Source organism: Cebus imitator, unplaced genomic scaffold (genome assembly GCF_001604975.1).
Source record: "Cebus imitator isolate Cc_AM_T3 unplaced genomic scaffold, Cebus_imitator-1.0 Scaffold39, whole genome shotgun sequence".
NCBI classification, from domain to species: Eukaryota; Metazoa; Chordata; class Mammalia; order Primates; family Cebidae; genus Cebus; species Cebus imitator.
This window is the reverse complement of record NW_016107354.1, coordinates 13,590,706-13,605,682: the sequence shown is the minus strand read 5'-3', so window position 1 is coordinate 13,605,682 and position 14,977 is coordinate 13,590,706. Positions and strand designations below refer to the sequence as shown.

At 49.5% G+C, this 14,977-nt stretch overlaps 2 long non-coding RNA genes across 2 annotated transcripts; one reads left to right on the top strand and one right to left on the bottom strand.

Annotated features, from left to right (window-relative positions):
* The first annotated feature begins 6,676 nt into the window (after positions 1-6,676).
* Positions 6,677-13,877, top strand: LOC119470751. The gene is made up of 2 exons (XR_005199720.1): positions 6,677-7,278; positions 11,683-13,877. It is a non-coding gene; the product is annotated as an uncharacterized LOC119470751 (long non-coding RNA).
* Positions 7,031-11,691, bottom strand: LOC108302331. The gene is made up of 3 exons (XR_001824298.2): positions 11,288-11,691; positions 8,384-8,496; positions 7,031-7,343 (listed from the first exon to the last, which is right to left on the bottom strand). It is a non-coding gene; the product is annotated as an uncharacterized LOC108302331 (long non-coding RNA).
* Positions 13,878-14,977: the final 1,100 nt, after the last annotated feature.

The following is a 14,977-nucleotide window of genomic DNA, read 5'->3' as shown; positions in this document are numbered from 1 at the left end:
TTACAGGGGTGCGCCACCACACCTGGCTAATGTTTTATTTTTAGTAGAGACAGGGTTTCACCATGTTGGTCATGGCTGGTCTCAAACTCCTGACCTCGTGATCTGCCTGCCCGCCCTGGCCTCCTTAAATGCTGGGATTACAGGTGTGAGCCACCGTGCCCAGCCTTATATTTCAAGGCCTCTGGATATGTTAAAAAAAAGAGATGTGCCCCTAACAGGGTAACAAAAATCGTGGTTATTTACTATGTTCACATTTACACGTTAACATTATGAACAGACACAAGGATTGTAAGGATAATGTCACTTGGTGGTTAAAGTCCAGACCAGAGTCATGTTGAGAAATTAGTCCCCGGTTCTGGCCTTGCTGGTTGCTTGGAGTAATTGCCCCTTTGGATAGGGAAGCTGCCTGGCTGGGGGTAGAGAAGCGGTGAGGGTAGGTGGAGGCTGGAAGGAGCTGGGTCAAGACTTATGTCTGAGCAGGAGCTCGTAAGTTCTTGCTCTAAGCCTGGGCACTCATGCCCCTCTACTAATTCCTACCAGCCCCCAACTTGGAGTCTTTTCTCCAGGAGCCATCAGAGGCCATGCCAGTCCCAAAGCAGGCAAGAGCACTGTGGCAGTGCCTGCCACACCGGCTTCCTCTCCGGTTCATCCCTCAGTTCCTCCAAGATGAGAGCATTAGATGAGCTAGGCCCAGGCTCTGCCTTTAACTCGCTCCTCGGCAGGTCACTGCCTCTCTGAGTCCCCGGGTCTTGACATCTCTGTGTCCTCAAGCTGCAGCCTGTTGGCTGGCACCAAGTACGCACGTCCTTAGTAAATGTTGGTTGAGTTGAAATGAATGGTGAAGCAGTTTATTTCACTGGAGCACGGGCTGAGGGAACAGTGGTAGAGAGAGATCATGCTGTTGGTGGTGTCGAAATAAGATCACGCCGGCAAATGTGCTTTGGAAAAGGGGAATCAAATATTTGAAAGTCAGCACTGTATCATATTTGGCCCAATGCCCCTAAAAGGTTTCCAGAGCAAAGAGTAGACACAAAATGAGCTTTTCTCCCACTAAATATTTTTTAAAATTTCACAAGAACTAATCATAAATACACTCTGCTTAGCCCAGTGGTCAAGAACTAGGACCTAGCCAGGTGTGGAGGGGCGGATCACTTGAGGTCAGGAGTTTGATACCAGCCTGGTCAATATGGTGTAACCTTGTCTCTACTAAAAATACAAAAATGAGCGAGGCATGGTGGTGTGTGCCTGTAGTCCTAGCTACTCAGGAGGCTGAGGCAGGAGAATCGGTTGAACCTGGAAGCGGAGGTTGCAGTGAGCAGCCTGGGCGACAGAGTGAGACTGTCTCAAAAAAGAACTGAGGTGGGCGTGCTGTTTTCAAATCCTGGCTCCATCACTTTCTGGCTGACCTTTGACAAGTGACCCAACTTCTTTATATATCAGGCTGAAATGTAAACTGCAAATAACACCATTACACATCTCATGGGGTTGTTATGAGGATTTCATGAAGTGTTAGATGTAAAGGATTTAAGGAAGTGCCTGGCCTGTGTGAACATTTCAGAAATGTTAGCTTTTATTATTGTTAGCAATGATAGAGCGTTCACGAACCCCTCCCCACAGCTGCCTGCTCTTCGCGGCTGGTGGGTGTGGCGGACGCTCCGGGCGGGCCCACTCTACATCCACATTGCTCCCCTTCCTCTACTTGGGGCAGTGGTGCTCAATTTGGGCTGCACATTAGAATCAGCTGGGAGCTTTGAAAACGCCCAGTGTTGGAGCTGTAGCCTCAGAATCTCTGAGAGTGTGATCCAGGTCTCAGAGACCCTTCCAGATCAATGCCAAGGTGCAGCCACAGCTGAGGACCTGTGATCAAGGGCAGCGCTCCTCAAAACCTGGACTCCAGACCAGCCGCATCAGCATCACCTGGGAACATCTTAGAATGCAAATTCTCAGGCCCCACGCCAGAGCAGCTGCAGAATCAGAAACTCCAGGGGAGTGGGGCCAGCAGTCTGTTTCAACAGCTCCCCCTCCCCTGGGGGCTAAAGCTTGAGAACCAGCCATCTAGCAGCTGAAAGGACAATGCATGCTTTTTAGAAAGCCACTGCTGTAAACTGCATTCTGTTATTCCCTGTCTGACATGAATAGGGACCAATTCCTGCCCCCTAATAACCATACCTTGTGTTATCCTCGGCTGCTTTATATGTATTCTCATATTTAGACCTCAAAGCAACCTAATACCAGTCACTTCCCCTCCATTTGCTGGAATGAGGAACTTCTGTGACCCGTCCAAGGCGTCATAACTAGTTACTCCAAGGCTAAGTCCCTCTGACCTTTGGCCAAGCAGAGAAAGAGTCTCGGGTTCTGTTTGAGACCCTTGTCAGTGGAGGGGCTGCGGGTCTTGCCCTTCCTCTGGGAGACCCAGCTACTCCTCCGTCCAGATGTCGTAAGGAAGAAGAGAGGCGTGGGGAAGGGAACACTCTTTGAGATCTTTAGTCCTCTCAGGTATCCCAAGAAACATCTGAGAGTTGCAGACTCAAAGGTTAGAATACAAGGGGAGATGCCCCCCAGGGGTCTCCTGCCCCACAAGTCGGTGAGAAGCTGCACAGCGCTTGGTGCAGCACCTAGCAGAGTCAGCACTCCCAAACGTTAGCCACCGTCATTGTGAACCACACAAGATTACTGATAAATGTAGATAGCAGGGTACTATTTTATATTTACTCTTCTTTATTATTGCTTTACTTATACTTTTATTGTGGTAAAAATACACATAACTTAAAAGATCTTTCATCTTGTAAGTTTTTCCATACAACTTCCAAATGTAGATAGTGCTGCTGGCGCAGCTGAAATGCTAATGCTACCCTAGTTATCGGGTGGGGCATATGGAAGGACCACTGGCCATGGAGTGGGCCAGACCTGGGCTTAAACCTCAGCTTCATCGCCGATCTCTGGGGCTGCGAGCCTTTGGTTTCTCCTCCTTTAACTGGGAAGCATATGACAGAATGTATACTTCTTTGTAGACATGAGGGTTTATTCTTGTTGAGGGAGTTGGTGGCCATCTGATATGAATGAAGAATCAAAGCCTGTGCATTCTCAGCCTGAGACAGACTCCCCGCCTTCAGATGCATGGACCAGACTCATTTCTTGCCTTTTAATAACCAAATGTGGAAAGGCATCCACCAGGAACATGCCTGGCCTCTCTCTGTCCCTCCCTGACTCCCGCCCAGAGAGCTGACGGGCGAGTGTGGGGTGAGGGACCTGCTCAGCTTGCCTCCCACTGGGCATAGCCTGTGTCCCCAGCGCAGCCTGCCTGCAGAGGGGCTTATGTTCTGGGTGGTTCTTCAGTAGCAGCTAAGCTCAGCAGGCTAGATTTGCCCCTCTGGGGAGGTCTGTGCTTGCTCAGCACTGCCAGGGACAGAGGATAAGTCTAATTCAGGGGTGGGGGTACTCACAAGCCCATTTGGCTAAAGCTGCCTCCTCCAGGAAGCTTTGTCTGTGACATCACTTCACGTTACTGGCTTTCCAGGTCACCTGAGCATAAGCCACATTCCTCGTGGCAACCCACAGAGCGCTCACCACCTCGACCCTGGTCCCCTCTGGCCTCATCTAACCTTACTTCACCTGTGCCCCTCCCTGTCACTTCATTCCAGTTACACTGACCATGCTGATTCTGGGCTCCCCAGGCCGGCTCCTATCTCATGGCCCTTGCTTGGAATGTTCTTCCAGCAGATGAATATGAATGCATGACCATACTTAGCCACTTAGCTTTTTTTTTTTTTTGAGATGGAATCTCGCTCTGTCACCAGGCTGGAGTGCAATGGTGCAATCTTGGCTCACTGCAACCTCTGCCTCCCGGGTTCAAGCAGTTCTCCTGCCTCAGCCTCCCAAGTAGCTGGGACTACAGGCACCAGCCACCATGCCCAGCTAATTTTTATATTTTTAGTAGAGATGGGGTTTCACCATGTTGGCTAGGATGGTCTCGATCTCTTGATCTTGTGATCCACCCGCCTCGGCCTCTCAAAGTGCTGGGATTACAGGCGTGAGCCACCCCGCCCAGCTGCTAGTTAGGTCTTAAGTATCACACTCTTGGCTTCTTGAGTGCACCACCCCCTCCCCCACACCAACCCCTTGACATTTCATTCCCTTTCCCTGCTTTTTTTTTCTCTTTAGCACTTACTACAAATACAGTTTATTTCATTTGTTTACTTTGTTTATTGTATCTCTCCCACCAAAATAACCACTCCATGGGACTAAGGGTTGTTTTCTTTTTTCATTGTGATATCCCCAGTGCTTAGTGCTCAGTAAGTACATAGTAGGTGCTCAGTAAACAGTTGTGAAATGAATGAATAGAGCTGGTATTATTCTGCCCCACCATCTGACTGTCACCCGTATGTTCCAAAGTCAGGAGAGGAACTGGAATGCCACCTTTTGAGTCCTCTCACATTCTGGCTGTGCCCAGGTCAGTGTGGCTGAGTAGACACAGTGTAGTTTGGGCAGTGCATCCAGAATGCCTGAGTTTAAATTCCCATTGGAACACCATCTTAGCTGTGCTTCTGAACTGCTCTGCACCTCGTGTCCCCATCTGTAAAATGGGGATGATGAGATCACCTTCCTTATAGAGTTATTGTGAGAGTTGAGGAAGAAATACAGGTACGGTGCTTAGAACATCGGCTGGCATAGGGCAAGTGCTCAATAAATGTCAGCTGGCACTGATCGGCTTCATGGTTTGGAGGAGGTGACCACTTCCCCTGCCTGCATTTCAGGATGGGTTGGAGACCAGGGCGACAGGGCATATGGCCTGGCCTTGTGGACGCTGACTCCCAGGATGAAACAAAGGGGCTGGGGGGCAGTATCTGAGACTCAAGCCTGGGCCAGGGAACTCGAAGGGAGGTGGCAGCAGGGTGTGGGTGTGACAGTCTGTAGCTGGGCCTGCTCAGCAGCAGTGGGGGCAGGGATGCTTGTCTGATCTCAGGTATCCAAATGCCACAGGTGTCCTTGGAGACCTGTGGACAGGTAGACTGCTTGTCTGGATGGTGACCTGGCCTTTCACTTCCCCTGTTGAGTCCCAGGATGATGAGACCATGAAGGGCCATTTCTTCACCCCTCACCTATTCCATAAACAGCACAGAGCCTCAGGGGTAGGCTCCAGAGGGAGTGGTTTGGGAAGCAGTGGGATCATGGGCTGGTCCCTGGGACGTGGACCACGGTGATCAGGAACATCTTTGCACTTTCCTGGGTCAGTTTTGTGTGTGGTGTGTGTGTGTGAATTTGTGAGGACATGGGTATACATATGTGTTTGTGTGTGCATGTTAGAGCATTTGCTGACAGCCATACACACAGACACACACACACACACACACACACACACACACACACACACACACAGAGCGCAAAGGCTGGCCCTGCTGTCAGGAAGCTCTCGGGGAATCTATTCTCCTTCACAATGCTTGCTCTCAGATGTCAGGCTGGAAATGTCAGCTCTGTGCTGCGTGCCAGTCCCTGCTCTGAGTAGGGAAAGCTTCGTGCCTCTCAAAGACCCTACTCTGAAAGGCATGGACAATGCCAGGCCAGGACTCCTAGCAGAGGGGAGGGATTTAGTACAGGGGTTGGGGGCCTGAGTGTAAACTCAGGGATAAACCAGACCTGGCAGGGACTGGAAGTCCACTCCCCAGGGGGCAGAGAGGCAATGCTCACTGCACATGAGAACGACCTGTGACATTTATTACATGCAAGGTGTGCATCAGGCAGCCCATGGACATCACCTTACTTTTCAGATGAAGAAACTGAGCCTCAGAGAGGTTTGGAAACTTACTGAAGATCACACAGCTGGATGATGGCAGATGAGGACTGACCCATGAAGCAGGAGGTAGAAGCTTAGAGAGGATAAGTGGTTTATTTAGAGTCACTGGCATGTTCATGGCAGAGCTGGGATATGACTCAGGTCTCCCTGATTCCAGAGCCTCTGCCCTTACCACCACCACACCCCTCAAGCTCGTGGGTGAGCCAGACACCTTGGGGATGTGCGAAAGGTGGCCAGAGGAGGGAAGGACTGAATCTGCCCAGAAGGGTCAGTGAGTCACGGATGACAGCTGGGAGGGCTCCAGGGAGATGAGGATGGGGGAGGGCATTCCAGGGGAGAGAAGAGCGAGAGCAAAGCACAGAGGCGTGAAATAGGGTGCCGCGTTCTGGCAGTTTATGGCTGACCCATTGAGCAGGAAGACAACCTCCACTTCTCTCTGCCCCCACCCCCATCCTGGTTCAGAAAGCCTGATTGTCCCCACTTCCCTCCGCCCCCCCTCCCGCAGGCTCCTGGGATATGGACAAGAAAGGAGCTTGTCTTTCCTGGCTCTGCTGGAGTCCTGCCGCGGAGGTTTGGTTACCATGACGACGGGCTCCATGGAAACTTGCAGCCGGCCTTTTCCAGGATGGGCCTGGACCCTAGCCCACCTGCTGATGCATTGCATCCCCTGACCACAGGGTCCCGAGGAGGTGCCCGGGGGTGGTCATTTGGCTGCCTGAGCACCCACCCCTCCACGGTGCCAGGGGCAGGGAGAGAGAGCCCTGAAGGGCAGCAGAATGGGATTCTGGCATGCAGAGGCCGTTGGGTGGCTTCAGGATCCTGCATCAATCCAGGACATGGAGACCCACATCCTCTTATATTTAGACAAATTGGGAACAAGTCTTTACGTGGCTGCTGCTCGATGTCCTGCCTGTTCTGTTTCTGTGTCCTGGTCCGTTTCGGTCCTGGTGCTGCATCCTCTTCCCTCAGTTTCTCCCTGGCCCAGCTGTTCTCTGAGTTCTGATCTGTTCACTCCACCGCATGCACACCATGCCCCAGGAATGCCCGGTTTCAGAGGATTGCCAGGCTATGGCCATGAAGCTTGCTTTCGGACTGGGCTGGGAGGGGACCCTGAACTTGACACTTGGTAGCCATGCAACCTGGAACAAGCTGCTCCCTCTTTCCCAGTCTTGGGTTCCACGTCTCTAAATACGTGCTTTATGGGATTGCTTGTTCATCCAACAAACGTGCTTAATAATGTCTGCATTTATTGAGCGCTTTTTATTTGCATTGAATGCATTTGTTATGCTAAGAACTGCACTTACCTCATCTCACTTTATCTTTATGACAACCCCATGACACAGGATTCTTATTCCCAAGTTGTTGGCAAAGCCACTGAGGGGAAGAGGATGGAGGACCCTGTCCAGGGTCACACACGTGACGGAGCAGGAAGGAGAACACAGGTGTGTCTGACACCGAAGTTGCCCTCTTCACCACTTCATTATTTGGTCGGTTAATTTCTATCATGCACCAACGATGAGATGACCTGGTTTCTGCCCTGATGGAGCACCTACTGGGGGAGATGGGAAAAAAGAGCAAAAAATACAACGTGTTATGAATAGAGCGTTGAGATAGTTAGAGCGTGATGGGTGGGGACGATGCTCAGGGACGATCCCTCTGAGCAAATAACACACAAGGATGAGAGATCCGCATAATGGGAAGAGCCAGACATGAGAGGGAAGAGAGACCCAGGCAGGGACAAAGGCCTTGCAGTGGGAACGGGATTGCTGTGTCCTCAGAGGAGCTTGGAGGTGGTGAGCGAAGGGCAGAGAGGCCTGGGATGAGCCAGGGAGGCAGGCAGATGCTCGATCACGCAGAGCCTCGTGGGCTGGGATAAGCGGCATGGTTTGTTCTAAGGGCAGTGGAAACCATCAGAGGGTGCTAGGCAGGAGAGTGAGTTGACCTGGCATGTGAGAAGCAGCTGCCTCTGGCTGCTGTGTGGGGAGTGGGTAGCAGAGGGGCATGAGGGGGCCAGGAATACATGGAGTCTCCTGGTTGGAGATGGTGCTGGCCACGGCCGCGGAGGGAAGCTGCTGAGCTTGACTGGCTTGGACATAGAGTAGACAGACCTTGCTGAGGGACTTGTAAGTAGCAGGTGGGGAACATGAAGGCAGAAAGCAGAGCTCCTCGTTTCTGCCTTGAGCGACCATGTGGTGCTGATATTGCTTACTGGGCTGGGGAGACTCAGGTGGTGCTGGCGGTGGGATGCTGGACAGCTGGGTTTGTGCAGGGAGAAGATCCAGAGCTGGTTTTGGGATGTGCTGTGTCTGAGAGGCCTGAGAGACAGCTGAGTAGATACCCAGGTCTGGAGTTCAAGGAAGAGGTCCGGGCTGCAGATACAAATTTAGCTATTGACAGTGTAGACATGAGGACTAAAGCCATGGAGCTTGGTGAGATCAAAGGCGGAAGTGTAGATGCAGATGGCAGGATAAGAGGAAGGGACAGGAGAGGCGGGGAGAGGAGCTGGGAGGAGAGAAGAGGAAAAGGAAGAGAAGAAAGGAGAAGAGAGGAGGGGAGGAGGGCTGTTGGAGCCAGGAACACACCTGTGCTTACCTTTTACTGGTGTGGCCCGTGCTTCCAGCGTGCGGAGCACACCCTGAGTCCAGGAGCACTAGGCTTGGAGGCATGGGCAACAGCAGGGACTTTGCCAGTTTGGCCATTAGAACCTGTGTGGGGACGTTAGGCCAGGGGTCAGAAGAGGGTGCTTCGAGGGGTCCAGGGAGGGGCAGCCCTGCTGGACTGAGGGCGGAGGCCAAGGCCTGACAGATGAGTTCCTCCTAATGAGGGAGGAGAGAGGAGGAGGTGTGGGGGTGTTGGGCTGTGGGGCTTGGATGGTAAGCAATGTGCAGGAAGCAGGTGGCGGGGGGTGTCGAGGGATGAAAGAAGCAGACATTCGGGGCCAGGTGGATGCGGATGCATGCTGTGGCCCAGAGCTGGAGGCAAGAGGCAGCTTCCTTCCCTGTTCCCGTCCTCATCCTGGTAGGAGCCTGGGATTCCTGGAGACAGCCTGGGGGCTTACACCAAGCCCTGGTCTTAGCTGAGCTGCCCGACTGACCTGGTAACCATATGGCCCCCAAGGGAGACAGCATGTGTGGGTCCATGCAGGTACATCAGGGGCAGGGGTACGGCTCTGCAGGTGCCTGGGACAGCTTGGAGCCTTGAAAGTTCTGGACTTGGAGACACTTGTGAGCTGTGGGCCTTGGGCAAGAACAACTGGCTGCATGGCGCCTCGGGGTCTCACCTGAACAAAGGTGATAATAACATGTGAAATATACCCTGCCAGTCCCCAAGCTCTGCCAAAGTGTGAGAGATTATTAGTGCTGCCCAGGCTTTGAAAAGCTGTGTGGAGGGTGACCCTAGTTTTATTGAAAGAGAGAGAAAGAGGCAGAGGCAGAAAGAGTGAGACAGAGAAAGAGGAAAACAAGATGTATATGGGCAGGTAGAGACAGAGACAGAGTGAGACACAGAACAGGAACAAGAAAGATAGCTATGGAGGCCGGGTATGGTGGCTCACACCTGTAATCCCAGCACTTTGGGAGGCCGAGGTGGGTGGATCACTTGAGGTCAGGAGTTTGAGACCAGCTCGGCCACATGGGAAGCCCCTTCTCTACTAAAAATACAAAAATTAGACTGGCGTGGTGGCAGGGGCCTATAATCCCAGCTACACTGGAGGCTAAGGCAGGAGAATTACTTGAACCTGGGAAGCAGAGGTTGCAGTCAGCTGAGACCATGCCACTGCACTCCAGGCTGGGCAACAGAGCAAGACACCGTCTCAAAAAAAAAAAAAATGATACGGGAGAGGAAGAGAGGTAAAGAGACAGAGACACAGAGCTAGAGAAACAGGAGACACAGGCAGAGTAAGAGAGAGAGAAAAAGTTTGAGAACAAGAGAAGGAGAGGGAGAGACAGAGACATGGATACAGGGAGAGGAGGGTGCAGCAGACGTCATATCTGGGCAGTGAGACTTCGAGTGATTTTGACTTTCATACGTTTGCTCATATTATTTTCTGATTTTTCTCTATGTCTACTTAAACTAATTATCTTTAAAAAATGGTTCCTAGATGTAAATTGGGTTTTAGAAACTTTCTGCAATTTGGAAGTATCTATGAAAAGCTTTACAATTTGCATACAAATTGACCCAGAAATTTCTCTTCTTAGAATTTATTCAAACCAAATAATCATGGATGTGCCAAGGATATGATTACAAGGATGTCTTGGAGTTTCTAATAGCACCCCCCAAAAAACCTTTAAAAATGCCAACAAACAAACTCCCTTACCTAGATGTACAAAATACTTGAATAAATAAAAGATGGTCCATTCACAGAATGGATTTCTAGATAGCCTTTAAAAGGATGAAGAGGGCTGGGCGCGGTGGCTCAAGCCTGTAATCCCAGCACTTTGGGAGGCCGAGGCGGGTGGATCACGAGGTCAAGAGATCGAGACCATCCTGGTCAACATGGTGAAACCCCGTCTCTACTAAAAATACAAAACATTAGCTGGGCATGGTGGCGCGTGCCTGTAATCCCAGCTACTCAGGAGGCTGAGGCAGGAGAATTGCCTGAACCCGGGAGGCGGAGGTTGCGGTGAGCCGAAATGCCGCCATAACAACACAAAAGGAAAAAAAAAAGGGAAACCCCGTCTAAAAAAAAAAAAAAAAAAAAAAAGGATGAAGAAGGTAACTTACTGGTGTGGATATTCACGACATGTTAGGTAAATAAAAAAGCAAATTTCAAAAAGGCACAGTATAACTCAATTTTGTTAGAAGAAGATCTGTCTGTATGTGTGCATAGAGAAATACCTGCAATTTTGGTCTCCAAGGTGCTAAGTTCGTTGTGCAACCATAAAAACGACTAAAGTTATTTCCACTGTGGTCTGAGCATTAAGAATTCTGACACATAGCTGCTGGTGGTTGCTTTCCTGTCTTTTGCTGTCCTCAGAGGAAATGGAGGACAGCTGCTCATGGCCCAATGTGTGATAATCCAGCATGATTTTGATGGTCATAATTAAATCACACCTCATCCATGTCAATTCATGCAGACAGAGCCCAGCTATTTTTTGTTAACCATCCCACAGAGGCTATAAGCAGATGCCACCCATTCAGAAAAACAACCTCTCAACTTTTTACAGGCTTTGTGACAGTTTCATTCCCTTGGTAGTTGCAGATAGAGGTTTAATATCTTTTTAGATATTGACTCTGGGGTTTATTCACTGCAATCAGGCGAACACCATTAACAGGTGTATCAGGAATGCCTACTCCAGGTAGGCATAACTAAAAGGTGAGATGTAACCCTCAAGACTCAGGGCTGGGTGCAATGGCTCACACCTGTAATCCTAGCACTTTGGGAGGCTGAACTGGGTGGATCACTTGAGGGTCAGATGTTCAAGACCAGCCTGGCTGACATGGTGAAACTCTGTCTCTAATAAAAATACAAAAAAATTAAAAATACTAAAAATTTACCTGTTATTACAACACCTTTCAGACATTTCAGATTTACTTACCGTCTCATCTCATTCCAAAAAGAATTCGAGGTGGCTTGCCAAATTATATGAATGTAATGGGGTAAAGATAATTGAGGAAATCAGGATGAAGGAAGGCCAAGGCTATGTAAAAAGGACAAAATCAGTGAAGTTAGTAAAGAAACCGCATGCCTTAAAGTTCTGAATATTTACTAGATGGGGACATCAGTTTCGCTTTGATCTTTCTAGCAGCCTATTTTCAGCATTTAACATGATCAAATATAGAGCAAAATGTAAAGAAATATAAACTTTAGGCAGACACTGTTCCTTTTCTTCTAAGTTCAACTGTTATTATTGTCTATGCAAATAAAACTTGGCTTTTCTCTTAAACCTCAGGAAAATGGATCCTTCCTCTCACGCCTGCGATTTCTAGCCAGTGGAAAGTCGATAGGCTGCTCACTGACCACAGCGGCGCCCCAGCTTTCTCCCCTGAGTCTAAACACCACGAACGGAGCGCAGAGGGAGGCTCTGTTCTCAGGCTCACGTGCGGATATCTTCTTGGTAGAATGAAAACAGCCCTGGTTATGTCAGGGAATGCTTTAAACTTCCTATCTCCAGCTCTGTCCAACATTTCCAGTTTCGTCTTCTCTGTCTCCAAACAGGAAAGATTCCACTATACCGCTGGTCTCTACCCAGATCCAGTCTGTGCCCACTGTGAGGATGATGTTATTCCAAGTGAGATGTTACCTTGGCAACCAACTTACCAACTCACTCAATTAACCAGCTTCCTCTCTGTAATCAATACTCATTAGCGCTGAATCACTTCTTCACTTTGCCTTGCAATTTTAACCACTCATCCGGGTCAATCTGTTTTTTAATGGTGACAGTCATCTCTCCTTTGGAATATGGAAACTCACTTGAACCCAACAGAACTCCTCTCCCTGGGGCCTCTGAGGAGGCTGTCATCCCAACTCACGCTCACCCAAGGAAGTACCAGCTGGTGATCTTGGTGGCGTTGGCAGCGGAACCTCCCCAGTGGCTTCCAGCAAGTCACTGGGGCCTTGCCCAAAATGGAGCTGACGAGGAGGAAGGTGGCACCTGCCATTCGAAACCACAGAGACGGCTTCTATGCACCCAAGAGACTCCTTGGAGGCTCCAAGGGAGAAATACTACCATGTGATGGTTAATTGTAGACTGACGTGATTTGAGAACAGAGAGAAAAAAATGTATTATTAAAAACCAAAACAGTCTATTCCACTTCCCACTCTGCTTCTAAGACAGGGGATGGGGGGGTGGTGGTGTAATTCATGTCTCAGGGAGATAAAATTCTACACAACTTCCTTTGCTGCACAGAGCCCAGTGGGAGATGAGGGGGACAATGGGTATTCCGGAGGCTTTGCAGGTTTTCTGGAGCTGCAGCTTCACAGGGGACCCGGAGTGGGTGGCCTTTGGTGGAGCAGGAATATTTTGTGGGTCTCCAGAGGCTGATAAGAGAGGAGAGGGGGGTTGAGTTCTAAGGAAGCGGAGCCCTGAACGTGGGGAAGGCGGGCTGAGCACTAGGGCGGTGTAAAGACTTCTTGTGGCCCTAAACTTCATGAGAGTCAGCTATGTACACACGTGTCCTGGGTAAGCGGTGTTGGAGATAGATTTAGGGAGCAGGAAAAGAGGCCTATTCCACCATTGGAACGTGATGCAGACAGCAATAGCACTGCTGGCTGGCAAGATGACCCACAAAAGGAAACAATTAATTAATGAAAAGCATTGTCCTAGGCACTGGAAATTCATTAGAAATTGAAGCAGAAAGATCCCTGCTCTCAAGGACTTGAGTTCTAGAGGCAGAGGCAGAAAACAGGGCCAGGAAACAAATGAATAAGCACTTCAGGTATGCTGAGTGCTGTGAAGATAATGACTCAGAGAGAACCTGGTAGGTGGCCCCCTTAGATGGTGCGGGTCAGGGGGCCTCTCCCGGGAGCTGACGTTTGATTTGAGCTGAGAGCTGAAGGATGAGGAGCAGCCAGCTCACGAGAAGCCCGCCCGGAAAGAGTGCTCCAGAAAGAGCAACCCCCAACTGTCCTGGCCACGCATTCATTTTCTCCACCAGAAATGAATGCTCTCTACTCTGAGTGCCTTTGCATCGACTCCAGGCTCTCTCAGGGGCCTTTTGTTTTCTTTTTTTTTGAGATAGAGTCTTGCTTTGTTGCCCAGGCTGGAGCGCAGTTGTGGGATCTTGGCTCATTGCAACCTCCACCTCCCAGAAGTGATTCTCCTTCTGATACAGACCCTGTTTCCAGCCCTTAAAAACACTCACCTTCATTGGTAATAATAATAATAATAATAATAAAACCAGCACACTATGCAATACCATTTTCCTCTTGTACATTTAGAGGATTAAAAAAAGTAACTGGTGAGGATCTAGTGAAACATCTCTCTTATACGCTGCAGGTGGAACTGTGAATTGGGAACCGCTCTGAAAGCAACTGGAAAATATTTATCAAAGGCCATAAAAATGTTCCTATTTCTGGAACCGGTAATCTTATTTGGGAATCTGTCCTAGGGGAATAATATAAACTATGGAAAAATCTGTGCACAAAGATGTCAGTTGAACGTTATTTATAAGAATGCAAAGCAACACTGTTTCATTGTGCTATTGCAAGAGAAAGGTTGTGATGGGTCAACCCAATGGTATATGGGGTCGCCATGAGAGCTGACACAGCAAAGCCATGTCTTTGTAGTCACATGAATCTTGGCGCAAATTCTGACTCTTCCAGTTTCTTTTTTTCCCCCTCTTACTTCTTTTTCTTTCTTTCTTTCTTTTTCTTTTTCTTTTCTTTTTTTTTTTTTTTTTTTTTTTTTTTTTTTTTTTGAGACGACTTCTTGCTCTGTTGCCCCGGCTGAAGTGCCGTGGCGGGCTCCTGGCTCATTGGAACCTCCGCCTCCCGGGTTCAAGCGATTCTTCTGCCTCAGCCTTCTGAGGAGCTGGGATTACAGGCTTGTGCCACCACACCTGGTGTATTTTTGTATTTTTAGTAGAGACAGGGTTTTGCCATGTTGGCCATGCTTGTCTTGAACTTCTGACCCCAGGTGATCCACCTGCCTCGGGCTCTCAAAGTGCTGGGATTACAGGTGTGAGCCACCATGCTTGACCTGACTCTTCTAGTTTCTGCTGTGTGATCTTGGTCATGTTCTTTAATCTCACTGGGCCACTGGGCCTTAGTTTCCTCACTGATAGCACAGGGATATAATTCATCTTATTTTTCACGAGCAGAGAAAAGTCATTTCCATGAAGAGCTAAGAAGCGTTCCAGGCAGCAGGTGGTCAGCGCTCCAGCAACCCTCCTCCTCCCCCACAGTGACAGCTCACCAAGCACTTTTACTTCCACAATCTCACGCAGTCTTGACAACCTCAGGACGATTATTTCCACTTGGCAGATAAAGAAACGGAGGGTCAGGGAGTGGACAGTAAAAGTCAGCCAGCAGTTCAGAGGGGTACTCAGGACTTGTCCCCAGGGCTTCTGACCTTTGCATGTGCTGTGGCAATCTCTTCTGCAACTCCTAGGCATCCTTCAAGGCCCAGTTCAAATATCACCTCTTCTAGGAAGCCTCTCCTGATACCTCCCTGTATATGTAATATCCCTCACAGATATTACTCTGTGCTCCATGGCACAGGGAAGCTTGTGATCTGGAGGCATGCA